This window comes from Mus caroli, chromosome 4 (assembly GCF_900094665.2).
Source record: "Mus caroli chromosome 4, CAROLI_EIJ_v1.1, whole genome shotgun sequence".
Taxonomy (NCBI): domain Eukaryota; kingdom Metazoa; phylum Chordata; class Mammalia; order Rodentia; family Muridae; genus Mus; species Mus caroli.
In genome coordinates, this window is record NC_034573.1 from 127475205 (window position 1) to 127493697 (window position 18493).

Sequence of the window (18493 nt, forward strand, 5' to 3'; positions counted from 1 at the left end):
GCCAGGGCTATGGAGAGCCTATGTCAAGGACAGAGCAAGGAAGGCCACAATGGAGTGAGAAGGGCGGCCAGGTTGAAGCCAGGAGTGGCTCAGGTTGTAAATGGAAGTCTTCACAGGTCCTTAGGCTGCAGAGCTGGCAGGCTATGGGAAGCCTGCCAGGGGTGTGGCCTGGAAGTTCGAGGCCCTCGCTCTCCTTAGTGTTCTCTATGGGGCCCTGCCCTCCAAAAGCTCACACTTAAGCCAGGCACCCTTGTGAGAACAGATCTTACCCACCAGGCTCGAGAGCTCTGACCAAGGTCTAGCCTAATATTGGAGAGGCCATAGCCCCAGAAGAGCACCCTGCAGGGAGCCTGGGCAGGGAAGGACAGAGCAAAACGCTGGGGCCTGAGAAGGCCTTGGGCTGGGCTCCTGACTTAAAGTTGAGGGTGGCTTTAACAATCACTCTGATCTCGAGCAAGTTGCCCTGCTCTCTGAGCCTCAGTTTCCCCTCCTGCTAAATGAAGACATTACTTTCAGGCATGACCAACCGTTTGACACTGTAATAAGACACTGTCATCTAAAAACTTCACACTCAAAAGGCCCATAATTACTTTTTTTTTTTTTTAACTGCAAAACGTTCCATAACTTTGGGCCACTTTCTTAGCTGTCCCCAGCTATTCGCCATGAGCAATCTATGGCTGTAGACTGAACACGTCTGTAAGGCCCAGTATGGTGGGTGGTATACCTTTAATTCCAGCACTCAAGAGGCAGAGACAGATGAATGTCTGTGAGTTCAAGTCCAGCCTGATCTACATAGCAAGTTCCAGATCAGCCAGAGATACATAGTGAGACCCTGTCTCAAAAACCAAATAGAAGAGGAGGAGGAGGAAGAGGAGGAGAAGGAGGAAGAGGAGGGGGAGAAATGGCTTTAAAACTTGATGGTAAACTGGGTGTTGTGGCACACGCCTTTAATCCCAGCACTCGAGAGGCAGAGGCAGGAGGATTTCTGAGTTCGAGGCCAGCCTGGTCTACAAAGTGAGTTCCAGGACAGCCAGGGCTATACAGAGAAACCCTGTCTCAAAAACCAAAAAAAACTTGATGGTAAAAGCCTGGGAAGGCAGGCTAAGGATGTTAAAGTGGCAAATTCATCTTGTGTGGTGGACTGAAATAATCGGGCATGCATCCATACAGGAAACAGGGCAGGCCCAACCTCACTCGAGTTAAATCAACACTCCTCTACCCCAACCCCACCCCAGGCGGAAAGAATAAGCCAAGTATTCCCTGTGTGATCCCTGGCCCACCAAACTCCCTCTCTGAGCCTCAGTGGTCCCCTTGTGAATCCACAGAGAGGCCTAGACTGAGCTGTGGCTTTATAATGGAGCACATGCTTAGAACATGTGAGGTCTTGGATTCCAGCAGGCACGTCACCTCATTGGTGACACTGGTGACCCAGGAAGCATTAACATGGAGCCTGACTGTCCCAGGACTGCCTGCCCGGGAAGCAAGCTGGAGTCTCAAGCAACGCACTTCCCCTGAGCCGTTTTTTTTTTTGTTTTTTTTTTTTTTTTTTTTTTTGGCTAAAGCCCTGGGCTGTTCTTATAATTAACCGCATGGATGTATATAAACAAGGCTAGCAGAGGGGCTGGTGGATGAGACACACAGTAGGTGTTCGTCTCTGTTACTATTATTGTTACTGCTGTTGATGTTATTAGGGAGGGGAGGGCAACCTTCAGCTCTTTCCAGGAAAGTGTGAAACAGCCCCTTGTCTCTTTACCCCTCTTACTTAAACCATAGCAGTTGCCAGGCCCACAAACCAGAAATCCTCTTTAGGCTAAGTGTGGGGTCCCGCTGTGGCCCCATAAAAGGTCTTACACCATACCAAAAGCCAGTTCAGGCCAGTGAATGTCATAGTTGGTTCTTCCTGCACTCTGACTGAGGGGCACCATGACATTTGAACCAGTGCCACCTGGCCCTGCCCCGCCTGGCCCTGCCCTGCTTCTACGACATCCCTAAATTAATCTGGTTCTGTGTTGTCCTTTCCTCTCGAGTGCCAGTTCTCTTTTAGTGACTCATGGCTATCTGGCGTACTATATGCTGTAGCGGAAGGAACTTCAGCAAGATACAGAGCATTGGTTGATAAATGATGTCTGACACAGGTGCAGAGCAGGGGCAGGGCAGCAGGCGTGTCAGCTTTGTGTCACCAAGGAACTAGGAGAGTCCTAAGGCCCCATCTCATTTGCATAGTGATGTTTTGCAGGAAAGACACTAGAAACCGAGACAACCAAGACAAGAGGACAAAGCCAGAGTTGCTGATCCATGCCCTCTGGGTGCTAAGGGTGATTCCTCCGAGAGCTGCAATGGCCTGCTGGACCAGGAAGGGGTGTGACCAGGCTGAGAGTCATTTGTCTAGGAGAGCAGATGCTGATGTAGAAGTAATTCCCCGGGGTGCTTGGTCCCCTCCTTTTGGGGACCCCAACCCTATGTTGCAAATCCCAGAGGCAGATGGTTCAACTGAAAATATTTACCAGGACGTCTTCTGCAGACTGACATCCAAACATCAAAGCTCCAATCAGTCCGCTAGTCTGATGGGGTATGAGACCTAAGCACAGCGGTGCCCACACTTTGGAACTATGTGACTTTCGGAAAGTTACATACCGTCTCTGAGACAAAATAGCAAGTTAGATACAATAAAGACACTGAAGGTAATTGTTCCAGCTTCTAGCCCAGAATATAGTCCTTACAATTTGGTATAGGGATGGATCAAGCACAAATAATATTATCTACAAGAAATAAGATCTGAGAGAAGGGCTTGAACAAGCTACAAGAAGGAACGCTTGATAGCCATGCTCACCAGAAACTGAGCTACTAAACTTCGTTGTTTCAACGTAAATACGCCACTGGCTCTTCCGGGAAGGCGGTTTATACCACTCAAGGCTCAGGGAAGGAAGCGACTTGAATGGGTAGGTTGTCTTTCCCACTTCTCAGTGAAGGGAATCTGGGCCTCAGTATCCAGAACTGTCACAGGACCACACGCATGTGTCATCAGCGTTAGAGACACAATGGACTAGGGGAATGAGGGCGTGTGTTAACTCGGGGACTCACATTTCTTTGAGCTAAGTTCCAACACTATGAGACAGGCACTCATGTATTTCCTGGGCAGGCCTTGAATTTATCCTCCTGCCTCAGCTCCTGAGTAACTGGGATTATAGGCTGACAGCAGGCCATTTTTCTTTTTTGTTTCTTTCCTTCCTCCCTCCTTCCTTCCTTCCTTCCTTCCTCCCTCCCTCCCTCCCTCCCTCCCTTCCTTCCTTCCTTCCTTTCTTTTTCCTTCAGATTCACATAATCCAGGTTGGCCCCAAATTTAAGACATAGCTAAGGATGACCCTGAACTTCTGTGTGCTGGGCTCGCCGTGCCACCACGCCCAGTTGACATAGCATTGGGGATGGTCTCTGTACCTCATAGTAGACAGGCACAATGTAGCAATGAGCATGCCTAGAAGCAAGGAGCCTGGGAGAGGGAGCGGGACTCCAAACACACCAATGAAACAGCCTTGACTTAGCACCAAAGGTGTGTTAATCCCAAGCAGACGTCAGGTCAGCCATTGTGGCTAGGCTGGAAGGAGATGGGCTTGGCCAACGCAGCCAGCAGGATGCGGGGAGTCCAAGGGAAAGAGCCTCTTCTGAGGACGCATCTGTACGTGCTACTGACAAAGAAAGGCAGCGGCTGCTAGGGTAGAACTCAGCCGCTGGGGCAGGCCGAGCAAGAATGAGTGTCTGGGTCCTATTCCCAGCCCTGCAAATAAAATAAAATAAACCCACTGGGTAGATCTTTACAAAGGTCGCATTTAGGGTTTTCCAAATAAAAGTAATTTGCTCTGGCCCTTGCAGACTGACTTCTAAAGGTCAGTATGAAACGCTGGCAGACCTCTGCCCAGCAGCCTACTGACCACCAGACGAAGGACAGACCGTCACTCTTCCAACCAGACATCCAAGAGGATGAGGACCAGGCTCAAACCTAAGCCCAGGTGAGGTTGATGGAATTACAGTACTTGGCAGGCTGAGGCAGGAGGATTGCCAACAAGCTGGGGCCGCGTAAGACTGTCAGAACCAGAAAAAGAACAAAAGCTTGGGGTTACAGATGAGTAAGGGGCTGGGGTGGGGGGGCTCACGACAGGGTCTCTCTGGTCTTTCTACACAGAAACGACCTTCCAGACCACAACCTCTGAGCCTCTTCAGCAGCCAGGGGAGAGAATGGGACGGGGATCCCTGGGAGATGGGAGCTCAGGGCAGATCGAAGCATGATCTTATACAGTGTTATGTCAATCCCCCCCAGTGCAAGGCACAGGGGCCTGATAGAACGCTCGGGAATCGCGGTCCCCCAAGTTCACTTTGTGTCCCCAAACAGCTTATTCATGTAGACGTAGAAGCTCATGCCTGGTTGTGCCCCTGAGAGCCTCACATTTCTCCACCAGACCCCACAGTAATTCTAAGACTCCAACTGAGGCTACTTTGCCACCCACCTGTCATCAAAGACTTTTTTTGTGTGTGTGTGTGCCAGCAAAGTGATAAAGATGAGAGCTGTGGCCGTAGGTCCTGCTTGTGACATGGACATGAGGTGAGGTGACGGACACCACCGGAGTCCCTTCTCCCTGGGCTGCTCAGGCTCCAGAGCGTAGGTATGTCTTGGGCAGGCCCAGAGGACTAAATGTCTACAGGTAGATATTGATGTCCCAGTCCCCATACTGCTGGAGCCCCTAGATTCTCCTGAAGCAGGAAGAGGTTTCCCACCTAGCCAGTGTCTTTCAGAGATGCATCTAGGCCATAGAAGCAGGCTAGGTGGGGGGACGACACTGTATCCATGCTTCCATCCCACCCCAGCCCCCTGCAGGCTGGTCCCAGCCATCCATAGTCATTCAAATATGATGCCTTTCCAACTGTGCCCCTAAACTACAAACGCAGAGGCAGCTGGCTGTGCTTGGGAGGCAAGTGGGCCGTGCAAGGATGGGAGCGCCTGGGGAACCAGAGCGGCTGCTGCTCAGCTCCCACCATTGTGGCCAGGCAGGGGCGTGGCTCTGTAGAGCCTACATCTTCTGATCTTTCAAGAGAAGCCAGAAACCAGTGTTTTTGTGTAAAATGAAACCACCCAGGGTTTAACAACACCAGCGACTAAATTGAAGCTTTTAACTCAGTGTAGATGCCAAGTCTCCTGCCCCTGCCCACCCCACCCTCCCCAGCCCCACTCCTAGGCTTTGGGCTCTCCACACTCAGTAGGTCAGAGGTGAGGGACCTCAGTTATATCCATTCCAAGTTTCAGGAAATTCCATCCTCTCTCTCCTCTTCAGCCATCTTGGTTTACAGATGGGGAAACTGAGGCTGGAGAGAAGAGGTAACTTGTCCAAACTCACACAGGTAATTCATCAAGACAGATCTTTCCCACCACCCACAGAGTGGGTACAGCTTTTCAAACAAAGGCCAAGGATGCGGCTTAGTTGGCACAGTGCTTGCCCAATACGCATGAAGCGCTTGCTTCTACTCTCAGCTCATAAAACATGCCTGGAAGTACACACCTATACTTCCTGAACTTGGGACGTGAAGGCAGGAGGATCAAAAAAATTCAGGGCCATCCTTTGCTACATAGCAAGTTTCAAGGCCAGCCCAGGCTACATAAGACCCTGTTTCAAATAAATAAATAAATAAATAAATAAATAAATAAATAAATAAATAGTAAATTAACGACATACTATGGAAGCAACACACTAACACAACAAGTCATGGCACCTGTGTGCGCACATGAGCGCGTGCGTGCGTGCCTCTGTGTGTGTGTGTGTGTGTGTGTGTGTGTGTGTGTGTAAGAGCCAGGAGGCTGAGCCTAAACATGCTATATGCCTCTGGGCAAGCTGTTTTCCCTCTCTGGGCCTCAAAGATACCAATGGACACAGCCAGGGTCTGAGCCTGGCCAGTCTTCAATTCTAGGCATCTCTGAGGTCTCCTCTTCAGCCAGCAGTTTGTGGCCTCTGATGACTATAAAGCAGTAATAATAATAATACTGGGTGAGCAAGTCCACACCAGCCAGGAAAGAACACCACAGTTTTTAGAGAAACCCGACTCTTGGTTACTGGAATTCAAAAGGGGCAATGGTAATAACATGGGGGGGGGTAGTTTAACCACCATCCTCCAGTTAAACAAAAACACATCTGCTTTAACTTCACCTCCTCCCCCAGCCCCTACCCTCAGCTCAAATTTTACCCCTTCATTGGAGACGTTAAATCAAATGCAAACAATTGATTTCATGCCACAGCGAGGCTGGGGTTTGAAGCATGGAAAACTTTAAGCCTGGGTTTTTTCTGGGAGCAATTACAAAATGTTGGTGGAGAGAGGGAATGAGAAGGCAGATAAATATAGAGAGAGAGCACTCTGGCATGTTCTTTGGACATGGAGCATCAATAATGATGCTGGGGACGATTATGAGTTGTCATTCAAGAGAGGGAAGGCATTTTGCTTCCTGTCACAGAGCTGACAATTGGAACCAAAGCACTGGCTGTCCTGGAACTCACTCTGTAGACCAGGCTGGCCTCAAACTCAAAGATCCGCCTGCCTCTGCCTCCCAAGCGCTGAGATTAAAGGCGTGCGCCACCACTGCCTGGTTTAAGTTACTAACTCTTTTACAATCCATGTAGGTGGAGCCTAATGTTCATAGACTGCTTGTGATCTTGCTGGCCCTCTGCAACTGGTATCCATGTTTATTACCCCACATCACAGATGAGGAAACAGAAGAGAGGAAAGAAGCTTGTCTGGGGTCACACAGCAGGACAGATAATAAATTGTCAATCTACTGCCTCCCACTCTATTCTGAAAGTTAGAACCGTTCCAGAAATATGAAAGGGGGGGGGGTGACAAAATAACAAACATACCACACAGCCCAGCCCTGGTGTGCCAATGTTGATGGGCTGTTGTGCTCCGGAGCTCAGTCAGCATTCCTGTGGCCACGTGGAGAATTCTGAGCCCAAGTTCTCAGCCCAGTCTGCTCCGCTACCCACAAGGCTCTCCTCAAGCTCCAGGGTTTTTGTGTTAATAAGCCCAGTCAGATAGACCTCGTGCTGAGAACGTCAAACTCTACCCCTGGATTCCACATCCTGGATTCACCCCCATCTCTCTTGCCCCGAAGCCTGAAGCCCAGATATGCTCTGGCAGGGACATCACTGAACCTATTACAGAACCTAATTGTAGGTACTTGGGCCCAGCCCCAGATGCCCAAGTGGCTTGTAGATGTCCCAGGGCAGGTCACTGTTCCTTCAAGAGGTTTCTTCATATGCAAGAAAGGATAACATCTCCTGTCTGTGCAGGATAGAACAGGAAAGGACCCAGTGCTGGGCTGCATGGGCAATGAGGTGGAGGTGGGTGGCAGGAGATTCCTGGGCTATTCCCAGCCGGGAGCTCCAGGCTCCCCTCCCGGGCTGTGTGCGGGAGGGAGGAGGACACCCAAGTGACAGTAAGGAAGGCTGAGTGCTTCCTCTCTGTCCAGCCCATCAAGGAATGGGCAGAGCCTGGGCAAAGGTGGTTGACAGGACCGCAGGGTTCAGAGGCAGTGACATAACCCTGTACACACTGATGCAAATTCTGCTGAGACTGGAGCTAGGGACAGCCACTGCTTTCTAAAGTATGTGAACCTGCTAAACATGTTGCAGGCTGTACAGCGTGCTCCCCACCAATAGGGTCTACAGACCAAAGACTTCCATCTCCTATATGCCCTCAAGGAGAATCCCGAGCCACCGTGAGACCAGAGCTGTGTCCAGATCACACAGCTTTACCCCAACTTGTTAGTACTATGTACTGGCTGCTCCCTGTGACACAGTGTGACATCTTGATCCCTTTCTTGGGGAACTACGTCATCTTCATTCTACCATGTGACACTCAATTTTTCAAAGCCTAAAAAGAATGTATTATGCCAATGTCCGCCTCAATGGGGTGTGTGGGGAAAAGGGGTCGTTATTTACTGTCCCCCTCTCAGCACCTCGATCAGAGTTTAGGGCACAACTGATGCCTGGTAAGTATGTGTGGATCGAAGACACCCACTGACTGTCTGGCCTATCGGGTCTTTTGATTCACTGTAGTCTTAACATATAGATGGGACCATCACTGACATGGCTGCGAACCAGCCCAGACCTGTCTCACTCCACCAGTAGGCTTCTGAGAAGCTGTGTTCTCCCCTAAGGGTACCAGAGACAGTTCAGGAACTGGAAAAGGAGGCAAAGACAGGAGACGGCCAGGGAGTGGGAGAGGAAAGAGCTGACTGGGGAGACCAGAGAGGCTTGGAGGGNGAAGGGCGTACTGGGGGGGGGGGGCTCTCCTTCATCTCCTGGGCTGTGGAGAATGGGCAACAGGGTTCAATGCCTAATGTCACTTGCCTACATTGTCTAAAACTCTCTGTCCCTATTTGTAGTCTGTCAGGTGTCAGCGCAGTCCTTATCGCACACTAGGCATTCAATAAACAGTTGCCCTAATTCTCGACCAGACTGGGAATCTGAGGCTGCCTGAGGGGGTCTTTGAGTTCTTCTTGGAGCCAAACGTTCTTTCAGTCCTGAGAATCATCCCTCTGGGGTGTGTGTGTGTGTGTGTGTGTGTGTGTGTGTGTGTGTGTATGATTTTGAGACCTAATCTTCCTAGGTAGCTAGAGTGGCCTCGAACTCACAGAGATCCTCAGCCTCCAGACTGCCAGCATCTCTCCAGAGTTGCCGCGCCAGCTTCCCTTTTTAATCAGGATTCACAGGCACACCCCAGAGTCCTTTGCAAGTCTTCCTTCCTCAGGCCCATTACGTGTTGAAAAGGATTACCACGGACAATGTGAGGGTAAGAATGAGGTTTTTTCCCTCCGTCTTGGGTCCTGCCGCTGTGACTGTGCCTTTAACCCTTTCTTACCCACGCTGGGCAAGGCAGCAGCCCCACTCTCACCTGCACACAGCCTGGAACCGTTCACAGGCTCCTTCCGTTTCCTGGGCTCCCCAACTCCCAGACAGACACTAGCACGCGGTCTCTGATCTCTCCCGCCAAAGATCGCAGCACGTGCCTTCTTCCAGCTGCTCCCCAACTACTTTAGACACCAACGGGACAGAGTGCCAAGGGACCACGAAGGGCGCAGCTGTGGACTACGGAGGCGCGTGGGCACCGGGAGCAGGTGCTTAGCACGAGGGTGAGGTCCTGGGTAGCGGCTCAGCGGGCGCCACGTCCATCATCCTGCCAGGCCCCAAGAGATGCGCGCGGGGTCCGGAGCGGGAGCTCGTGGGTCCCCAGGGAGCCTGACCTTCCACGTGTCCCCACCGTGACTGGGACTGTCACTGCGGGACCGGCGGAGCGCGCGCGTGGGAGTCACGCCAGCCGCGGGCGCAGCATGTTTTCCTTACCTGCAGGCACTCGTGGGGAGGGTCTGTTCCGGCTAGCGAGCGGCAGCCCTAAGGAGCGCAGTGGCGGGAGCGTACTCTGGCGGCCACCTCCCCCGCCTGCTTATGAAGGCGGCAGGGCCGAGCACCCGCCGGCCTCCCCGCCCCCGGCCGCCCCGCCCCCGGCCCGCACCCCGAGCCCCAGGCGGGTGCCTCTGCGTTGCCAGGGCGCCCCCTGCCGGGAGCGTGGCGCTCGACCCGGCCCGTAAGGCTGCAACAGGCAGAGTAGCCCGCCTTGCCCCTCTCTTTCCCTGCGACTCATCCTGGCTTCAGGGTGCAGCTGGCTTGTCTTTAGGTTTGATTTCTCTGTAGGAGATTTTGTCCCTCGATGGTTGTCTTCCTGTGCCTGACCCTGCGCGTCTGTGAACCCACCTGGCTCCTTTTCTCTGTGCGTCTTTCTGCCTACACATCGTTGTCCGTCACCATGTGCACCTCTGAGCCTCACACCCTTACCCCTTTCCTATCCATTTTCTTTTTTGCTCTTAGCTAAATCAGTAGGAAGCAGAGGGAGATCCCTTGGGCAGGGCCCTCTCTCCCTAATGTCTGCAGAAACAGGGACTCAGGACATTCTGTCTGTCCCAGCCAGAAGCCCCAGGACCTGCCCGGGGCAGACCACTTCCCAGGCAGTGGAGCCAGACTGTCTAGGCCCACAAGCCTGCTCTGGTGACCTCGGGGGACTGGCCAGGGCTCAATAACCCGCAGACACTATCCCCTGGTTTTTCTTGCTTCACGTTATTGGGGGAGTTATAAGAGACCGTGTTTGGAACATGCACAGGAAACAAGGAAAGGCAACCGCTAGGTGCCGGTGGGCCTCATCCAGTTCCCCAAGGGCCACCACCTCCCTTCCCCTGAGAGCTAGTCTGGTTTTGAAGTCTCTGATCCGTTTCCTACTGTGAACTCCTGGAGGTCGGTTTGAATTCCACCACCATTTGAAGACTTCCTCATTTCCTCCTAAGAGGAGGGTCTTATCCCTACTGAAGCTGCCAAAACCCATCTGTACCTCTAATCCCCAACAGCCAGAGATCTGAAAGCAAAGATCAGCTTTCCCTGAACTCCATCTTCCTGGGCACCTAGGATTGATCACTTCTACCCTGAAGTTCCGTCTTAGGTCCAGGCATCTTCTATATGAGCTCTACTATTGAGCCCATTGTACAGGAGGAAAAGCAAGGCCCAGAGACAACATGTGACTCATCGGTAAGTTCAGGGCTGGAACTGGAGCCTGATGCCAAAACCCAGGAATGCCTGGGTTTGTTTTCATTTGTTCTTGTATTTTAATAATTAATGCTGTTTATTTACAGCGGTGCTAGGAAATTTCCCTTGAGAAATTAGTTCGTGTTTTTACAAAGTGAGACCAAGTATTGGGTAAATTACTCCTTATTTATGTATTTCATAGCAAGGTCATGATGGCAAAAGCCGTGGGGGCGATGAATAAATGAAACTTGGGACATTTCACGGCCGTCCTCGTTTGTAAGAGGCTGAGAGTTAAGACAGCTCAGAACACAGCACTTGGTAATTACTTGCTAGCTAACGCCAAAGGGCTCAAGATGACAAAAGGCTTGAGATTGTATCTGTGTGCCAGGGACATCCGTATCATAGATGATCCCCCTTCCCAACATTAGCAGAGCTGAGAAGCTGAAGCAGCAGGCGCTCCTGCCTCTTACCACGGAGCCCCTCTCCCCCGCCCCCAACACCACATGTGGAGAATGAGCAATTCTGGCTTGGCTCATGGCTAGCCTGAGACCATTGTGTCTTCATGGAAAATCGAAAGCACTCTCCAAGGGATCGGGAGTGGCTGCTGATCTCCTTCTGCCACCTTCTTCAATACACTTTCCCCGTTGTTGGTCTCTGACCCTCTAGAATTCAGTTGAAGAATTAAGTTCAGTGGTATAGCATTTGCCTATGTGCAGGAGACCCTGGGTCCCAGATTCAGCACAGAAGGAAGCAATCAGCAGAGATGGTGTCTCCCAGCATCCCTTGCTTCCCTGATCTCTGGGTACTACTTTTGATGCTACCTAAAAGCCAGGAGGGGGGCCAGGCCTTCACATCAGGAGCCCGAACCCACCCCACCCCACCCCCTGCCCTAGCTCTGTCCTGGCTGGTTGGTAGGCTAACAAGGTACCTCTGGTTAAACTGTTTGGTCCAGAACATTTGTAAATGGAGCCCAGATTCTGCAGGGCCAGGCCTGCTCAGCCGGTGGAAGCAGCCCCTTACATAGAACTCTCGCCGTCTTTTTCATACGCGCTCTCCAGGGTACGATTCTGAGAAATGGGAAATGGCACCATCTGACCTCCAAGCTCCCGTGCCTGAGAGCTGTTCGCTTTTTCTCTTTGTCCATACTGACTCCATGCCAGGAGCTCCCTGCTTGAAGTAAGGCCCAAGTTTCATAGACACAGCTGGGTTGACTCACACACCTGTAATCCTAATATTCAGAGGGTTGAGGCAGGAGGATCACAAATCCAAGACCAAACAACTGCAGAGAGGAACCATATCTAAAAAAAGGGGTCGGGGATACCAAGTAAGAGCCAGGGGTCCAGAAGCTTAGAGTAGGGACCTCAGTGGACAAGGACAAAGGAGAGGAGACAACTGGGCCCCTGGGGGTAGGAAAGACATCTGAACTCTGGTAGGTGTTTAAAGGGGTGATTGTTATGTTTCAAGCAAAGCTCCGGTGGTTTTGTGACTCCCGGGGCTCCCTCTGGCCCCGCCTTCAACTCAGTATAAAAATGAACTTGGAGATTTGGAAGGAGGGGCCTGCTATATGGCTTCCTGAGTCCACACCATGGGTCAGGCCGCCCAGAGCAGCCCTACATCCAGAATGGGGAGTCAAGGCCATCCCGAGGCGTCCTCTGAGGAACACTTCCTTTGTGCCTGTCAACCAGATGCAAAGCTCTCTTCACAGGAAGCCTCATTTGGTAACCATGGAGGCAGACTCTCTAGCACCATTCCCCCCCTAACCCTCTCCTTAAGAGGTGGGTCTCACACACCTTCAATCCCGGCACCTGGAGGGCAGAAGCAGGCAGATATTTGAGTTTGAAGCCAGCCTGGTCGAGAGAGAGAGAGAGAGAGAGAGAGAGAGAGAGAGAGAGAGAGAGAGAGAATCATGTTGCCCAGGATAGCCTCAGACTGATATGTAGTCAAGGATGGTCCTCCTGCCTCCACTTCCTGCATTGCATGCTGGGATTGCACATGTGTGCTACCACATATGTGTATATTCTGCTAGGGGTTGAACCTAGGGCTTCATGTATGCTATGTGAGTACTCTACCCTCTGAGCTATATTTCTAGCCCCACTGGGGTAATCTTAAACTCCCAATCTATTGCCTCTACCACCCATGTGCTGAGATCACAGGAACAGACCATCTTGCTCAATTCATGAAGTGCTGGCCCTTGCCCTTGTCTGGTGAACACTCCCCTAGCTAAGCTACATCCCTAACTCCATTCTCTCTTCAAAGGAGGACACGTTCAGCTCCGCTAGGACAGGTTAGCTTTCTTACGCATTCCACACAGGTTTATTAGGTGCCGAGTATGTGATCAAAGCCGCTCCAGGAAGTGCAGATACACGGTAACAGTGTGAAGGTGAGGGGCATTCTCAGGAGTCAGCTGACAGAAACAATGCACATCATGAGTGAGTAGGTTACATGGCTACAGAGATGATAAGGGCAGGAAGCCAGAGCAGATCCAGGTGTGCTGAAGAGCCAACTATAGCACCTGACCGAGGGAGAGAAGAGAAGGCTGGCCTTGGCCACTCAGACAAGAAGGAAAATCCAAGCCGGGTGTGGTGGCGCACGCCTTTAATCCCAGCACTCGGGAGGCAGAGGCAGGCGGATTTCTGAGTTCGAGGCCAGCCTGGTCTACAGAGTGAGTTCCAGGACAGCCAGGGCTATACAGAGAAACCCTGTCTCGAAAAACCAAAAAAAAAAAAAAAAAAAAAAAAAAAAAAAAAAAAAAAAAAAAAAAAAAAAAAAGAAGGAAAATCCAAACCCGGGGATCATCTAGGTTCTTATGCAGTATGTAACATACCCTCCTGGGGCCAAACATCCAGTCCTAAACTTAATTTGATCCTGCCTCTCCCATCCCCCATCCCCCACTCCCCACCCCCCCATCTCCCCTACCCACACCCACCCCCTGTCTAATCTCATCTCTGGTTGTTCATGCTCATACCATTTTCTATCATGGGCAGCCCCACATCCAGTCCCCTCACACATACAACTCGACTTCCCTAGGCCCCCATATGTCAGCCCTGCTCCCAGCTCCTGGCCCACAGGGTGTCTGTCCTCCAGCCCCAACTGCCCTTTGAGGAAGTCCTTCTGACAAAGGCCCGGAGGAGTCCGCCCAGTAAGAAAAACCTCATTGTCTACCAAACAGGGCACCCGTTTTGTCCTTAGTTCTCAAGGGACTTGTGAGCGGGGGACTCCAGGCTGGGAGCAGGAGCATACATACCACTTCCTACTCTCAGGCCCGCAAAGGCTGCAAGCCAAGAGCAAAAGGTCAAGGCCGCCTTCTAGGAGCCGGATCCCAGAGGCCAGGGCAGACGCAGGCAGGCGCAGCAGCCACCCTTCACCACAGTAAGTCAGGAAAGCCGGCTTCTCTTAACAGTAGTGAGAGAGCGTGGCTGTGTGCGGGACAGCAGAGGAAAGATCTCCTTCCCACAGGGATTCTATGATCCAGCCTTCTCTCTGTCTGCCGGACCATCTGTCCATCTTCCATGGATCCATAGGACGTAGGTTTTGCAGAGGCTCTGCTGAGTGGGATATCACTTTTGCGTCCCACTTCCGGCTAAATGTGGCAGTTGAATGTGGGTCAGAATGGGGATAGCTTTACGTGTGTACATAAAGCTGGTGCTGGTGCCTCACATGCTAAGTATGGGCACAGACAGGTCTCAGCAGCAGCAATATATATTTTTAGAATTGGGATGGGGTGGGGGGAGTGTGTGTGTGCACAGACGCTACAGTGGACCTGTGGAGGTTAAAGGACAACTTTTGGCAATCAGTTCTCTCCTTCCATCTTGTTGAGGTAGGCTTGCCAGCCCATAAGTTCCCAAGTCATTCTCCCATTTCCAACTTTCCATTTTGCCTCAATAGTGGCCTGTAACTCCAGCTCCATGAGATCCAACCACCCTCTTCTGGCCTTTGTAGGTACCTGCACGCATGTACACACACACACACACACACACACACACACCACACCACACTACACCACACACACACTCTCGCGCACACACACAACACATGTAGAGAATAAATCTTTACTAAGTTATAACCCTCATGGTGATCGCGGGTGACCTCTAGCAGGCGAGCCAAACGGCCTCTAATTGACCTCCTGGTCTCCCAGCAAGACAAAGAGTGGTTCTCCTTGCTAAACAAAGGCTTATCTGGACGGCTGGGAGGAGCCTAGATTTGCTGTTTGATGTGCTAAGACTCCTGCCTCTCAGCTTTTGCTTCTAAATAAAGTCTGAGGTCTTGAATTCTGCTTTGGGGCTGGGTGGCTGCACTAATTTTCCCTCTTAGCAAAACTTGTTTTCCTCCCTGTATGCATAGCTCCCTCCCAGCTCAAACAGAGGTTGTTTTTTGGCAGGTAGTTAACAAAGAGCTAAAAAGGGCTGGAGAAATGGCTCAGAGGTTAAGAGCACTGACTGCTCTTCAAGAGGTCCTGAGTTCACATCCCAGAAACCACATGGTGGCTCACAACATGTGATCTGACACCCTCTTCTGGTGTGTGTGAAGACAACTGCAGTGTTCCCTACAAGCCCGCAGGGGCAGCTTTGTAGCTGCAAGTTCGAATCCCACAGTCACTAGGCTATAGGGTAGTCAGTGCATCCACTGCCAGCTGTGGGGGACTTCCTCACCTTCTTGTACCCTCCTTGGCTCTGCAAGGTCAGCGTGACGGAGCCTTTGCTGTGCAAAGAAAGCTGTTTCTGTTTCCAGTTTCTTTAGCAGGGAGTTGTCGTTAATAACAAAACAAACAAACAAAAAATCCAACTCCTCAAACAGGTTTAAAACCTAAGGAATCTCTCTGCCCACTAAACGGGGTGATGATGTTGGCGGGACCATTCGCCATTTCTCTTCTAGTTCTCTGTTTCCAGCTAGGTGAGGTCTCGGGACATATGATAGTCCCTCGAAAGAAGATTAAGGTCAGGAGGTGGCTCAGGTAATAAAGCAGCGGGTACTAACTCAGGAAACAAAGTTACTCACAGAAACAAAGTAGCAAGTGCTGGAGGGAGACACCAATGTCAACCTCTGGCCTCCCGGAGCACACAGAGCACATGATCACACACCTGTACTCAAGTGTGCCTAGTCACAAAAACATGCATTCATACAGACTCGAACACCACACATTCAGAGAGGGGGGGGGGGGGGGGGGGGGGGGGGGAAGGAAGGAAGGAAGGAAGGAAGGAAGGAAGGAAGGAAGGAAGGAAGGAAGGAAGGAAGGAAGGAAGGACTAACGAACGAACTGGGCAAAGTGGAGCACACCTTTAATCCCAGGATTTGGGAGACAGAGGCAGGTGGATCTCTGTGAGTTCAAGGCCAGCAAGTTTCAGAGCAGCCCTGGCTATGTAGGGAAACATTGTTTCAAAAATGAAACAAAGAAATAGAGAAGGGAGCCGGGCAGTGGTGGCGCATGCCTTTAATCCCAGCACTTGGGAAGCAGAGGCAGGTGGATTTCTGAGTTTGAGTCCAGCCTGGTCTACAAAGTGAGTTCCACCTCAAGAGTACCATGGCAATCTCATGCCCTTGTAAGCATGCATATCATATAATAAATATAATAACCAGTAAAGAATTTATTTTATTAATTTATTATTTATAATAATTATATAATTATATTAGTAGTTCTTTTTACTTTTTTAGTTTTTAGGTTTTTTTAATTTATATGAGTATACTGTGGTTCTTAACTTCTGAGCCATCTCTCCAGCCCCAGTAATTTATTTATTATGTCTTATGCATTTATTATATAAGTTATAAATTATTATTTATAATAATACCATAATAAATACATTTAAGACAGATAGGAAAAAAAGGAAGGAAGGGAGGAAAGAAGGAGAAAAAGAGAAATTAAACCTATTGGCTTAAAAAAAAATTACAAGTTTGGACTCGAGGAGTCTTCTAGCCTTACCTCTATCATGCTTCCTAAACCAGTCACCGCAGTGACTGTGTAAGCCACCCATGGAGATGGGTGGCTCCTGCCCACACATCTTCCCCTAAAAGGGAAGAAAAAAGTGGGTGCTGAGGAGGCTACTCAGAGATGCCCACACATGGTAGCTTCAGCGGTTAGACAGTTTCCCACTCTCTTGCTTCTGGGAGGTTCTATATTTGCCAGAGAAAATTACATCAAGGCAAATAATGACAATATTTAAACAGTGTGTGGTGACTTGGGCCCAGCATTCAGGAGGCTGATGCAGAAGGATTGCCACGAATTCCAAAAGCTCCCCAGAGTAACTTCCAGGTCAGCCTTGGCCGCAGTGTGAGATCCTCTATCAAAAGTAAATGAAATAAATCCCAAACTGGGAGCTGGGATGGGGTTCACTTGGCAGAGTGCTTACAGAGCTCACACAGGGTCCTTGGGTATAAACCAGATGTGGTAGTCCATACCTGTAATCCCGATACTTGGGCTAGAGGCTGGGCAATCAGGAGTTTAAATGTACCCTCTGCTACATAATGTGTTCAGGGCTACCCTGAGATCATGAAACCTTGCCCTAAAATATCCAAAAAATAATAGCCAACATTTTTGCTTTGTTTTGTTTGTTGGTTTTTCAAAACAGGGTTTCTCTGTGTAGCCCTGGCTGTCCTAGAACTTGCTCTGTAGACCAGGCTGGCCTCAAACTCAGAGATCTGCCTGTTTCTGTCTCCAGAGTACAGGGATAAAGGCAGGCATGAGCCACCACTGTTGTAGTAAATATTTCATCTCAAGTGGGGGTTTCTACCTTGCCTTTGATCATTTAGTTCCCAGATAAAAGACAACAAACTTTCATATTTAGATTAAGCCTTAAAGCACTAGAGCTGGACAGATATCTATCTACCCGTTAAGCTGTTTTGTCTACTTCCCTAGCAATAACCTAGCGATAGTGAGTTGCCATGGTTTTTTTGTTGTTGTTGTTTTTTGTTGTTTTTTTCCTGGAACTCACTTTGTAGACCAGGCTGGCCTCGAACTTGGAAATCCACCTGCCTCTGCCTCCTGAGTGCTGGGATCAAAGGCGTGCGCCACCACACCCAGCTGATTTTTTTTTTTTAAGATTTATTTATTTATTTTATGTGAGCACACTGTCGCTCTCATCAGACACAGCAGAAGAGGGCATCAGATTCCATTACAGATGGCTGTGAGCCACCATGTGCTTGCTGGGAATTGAACTCAGGACCTCTGGAAGAGCAGTCAGTGCTCTTAACCGAGTCATCTCTCTAGCCCTGAAGCTGGGATCTTGATTGAAAAAAAAAAATGCCTGTATAAGACTGACCTGCCAACAAGTCTGTAGTGCATCTTCTTAATTGGTGCTTGATGAGGGAGGGCCCAGCTCATTGTGAGTGGTACCACCGCTGGGCAGGTAGACCTGGGCGCTACGAGAAATCAGGCTGAGCAAGCCATGGCGAGCAAGCCAATAAGCAGCATGCTTCCATAGCCTCTGCTTCAGTTCCAGGTTCCTGCATTGCATTCCTGCCCTGACTTCCCTTCATGACAGACTGGAACTGGGCCATGACCTGAAATAAACCCTTTCCTACCCAAGCTGCTTTTGATCATGGTGTTTTTATTAATCATAGCAATAGAAACCCCAACTAAGATACTATGTGAATCATCTCTGTTTGGGCAAGGAAGCTTAAATGTAAAAAAGGATTAAGCTGGAGCTGGAGAGGTGGGTTAGCAGTTAAGAACATTTCTTGCAGATTGTTCATGTTCAGTTTCTAACACCCACAGAACGGCTCACAACCATAAGTACTTGTAGTTCCAAAGGACCTGACCCCCTCCCTCTTTTGACCTTTGCATACATGTGGTATACATGCATCCATCTGTGGTCTCCCTTCCCCCCAGCTTGGAACCTGCCTGCTCTAGGGTGGAGCTACCGGCTCATTCGTCCTGCCACGCCCACTGCTGGAACCTG

The 18493-nt window shown here is 50.3% G+C and overlaps 1 protein-coding gene across 1 annotated transcript in view; it reads right to left on the reverse strand.

Annotated features, from left to right (window-relative positions):
- Positions 1-9520, reverse strand: part of Alpl (alkaline phosphatase, biomineralization associated) — a 53877-nt gene extending 44357 nt beyond the window's left edge. The window contains exon 1 of the mRNA XM_021160331.1: positions 9378-9520. The gene's annotated coding sequence lies outside the window, so the exon portion shown is untranslated. The remainder of the gene's footprint in view (positions 1-9377) is intronic.
- Between the last annotated feature and the right edge of the window lie 8973 nt (positions 9521-18493).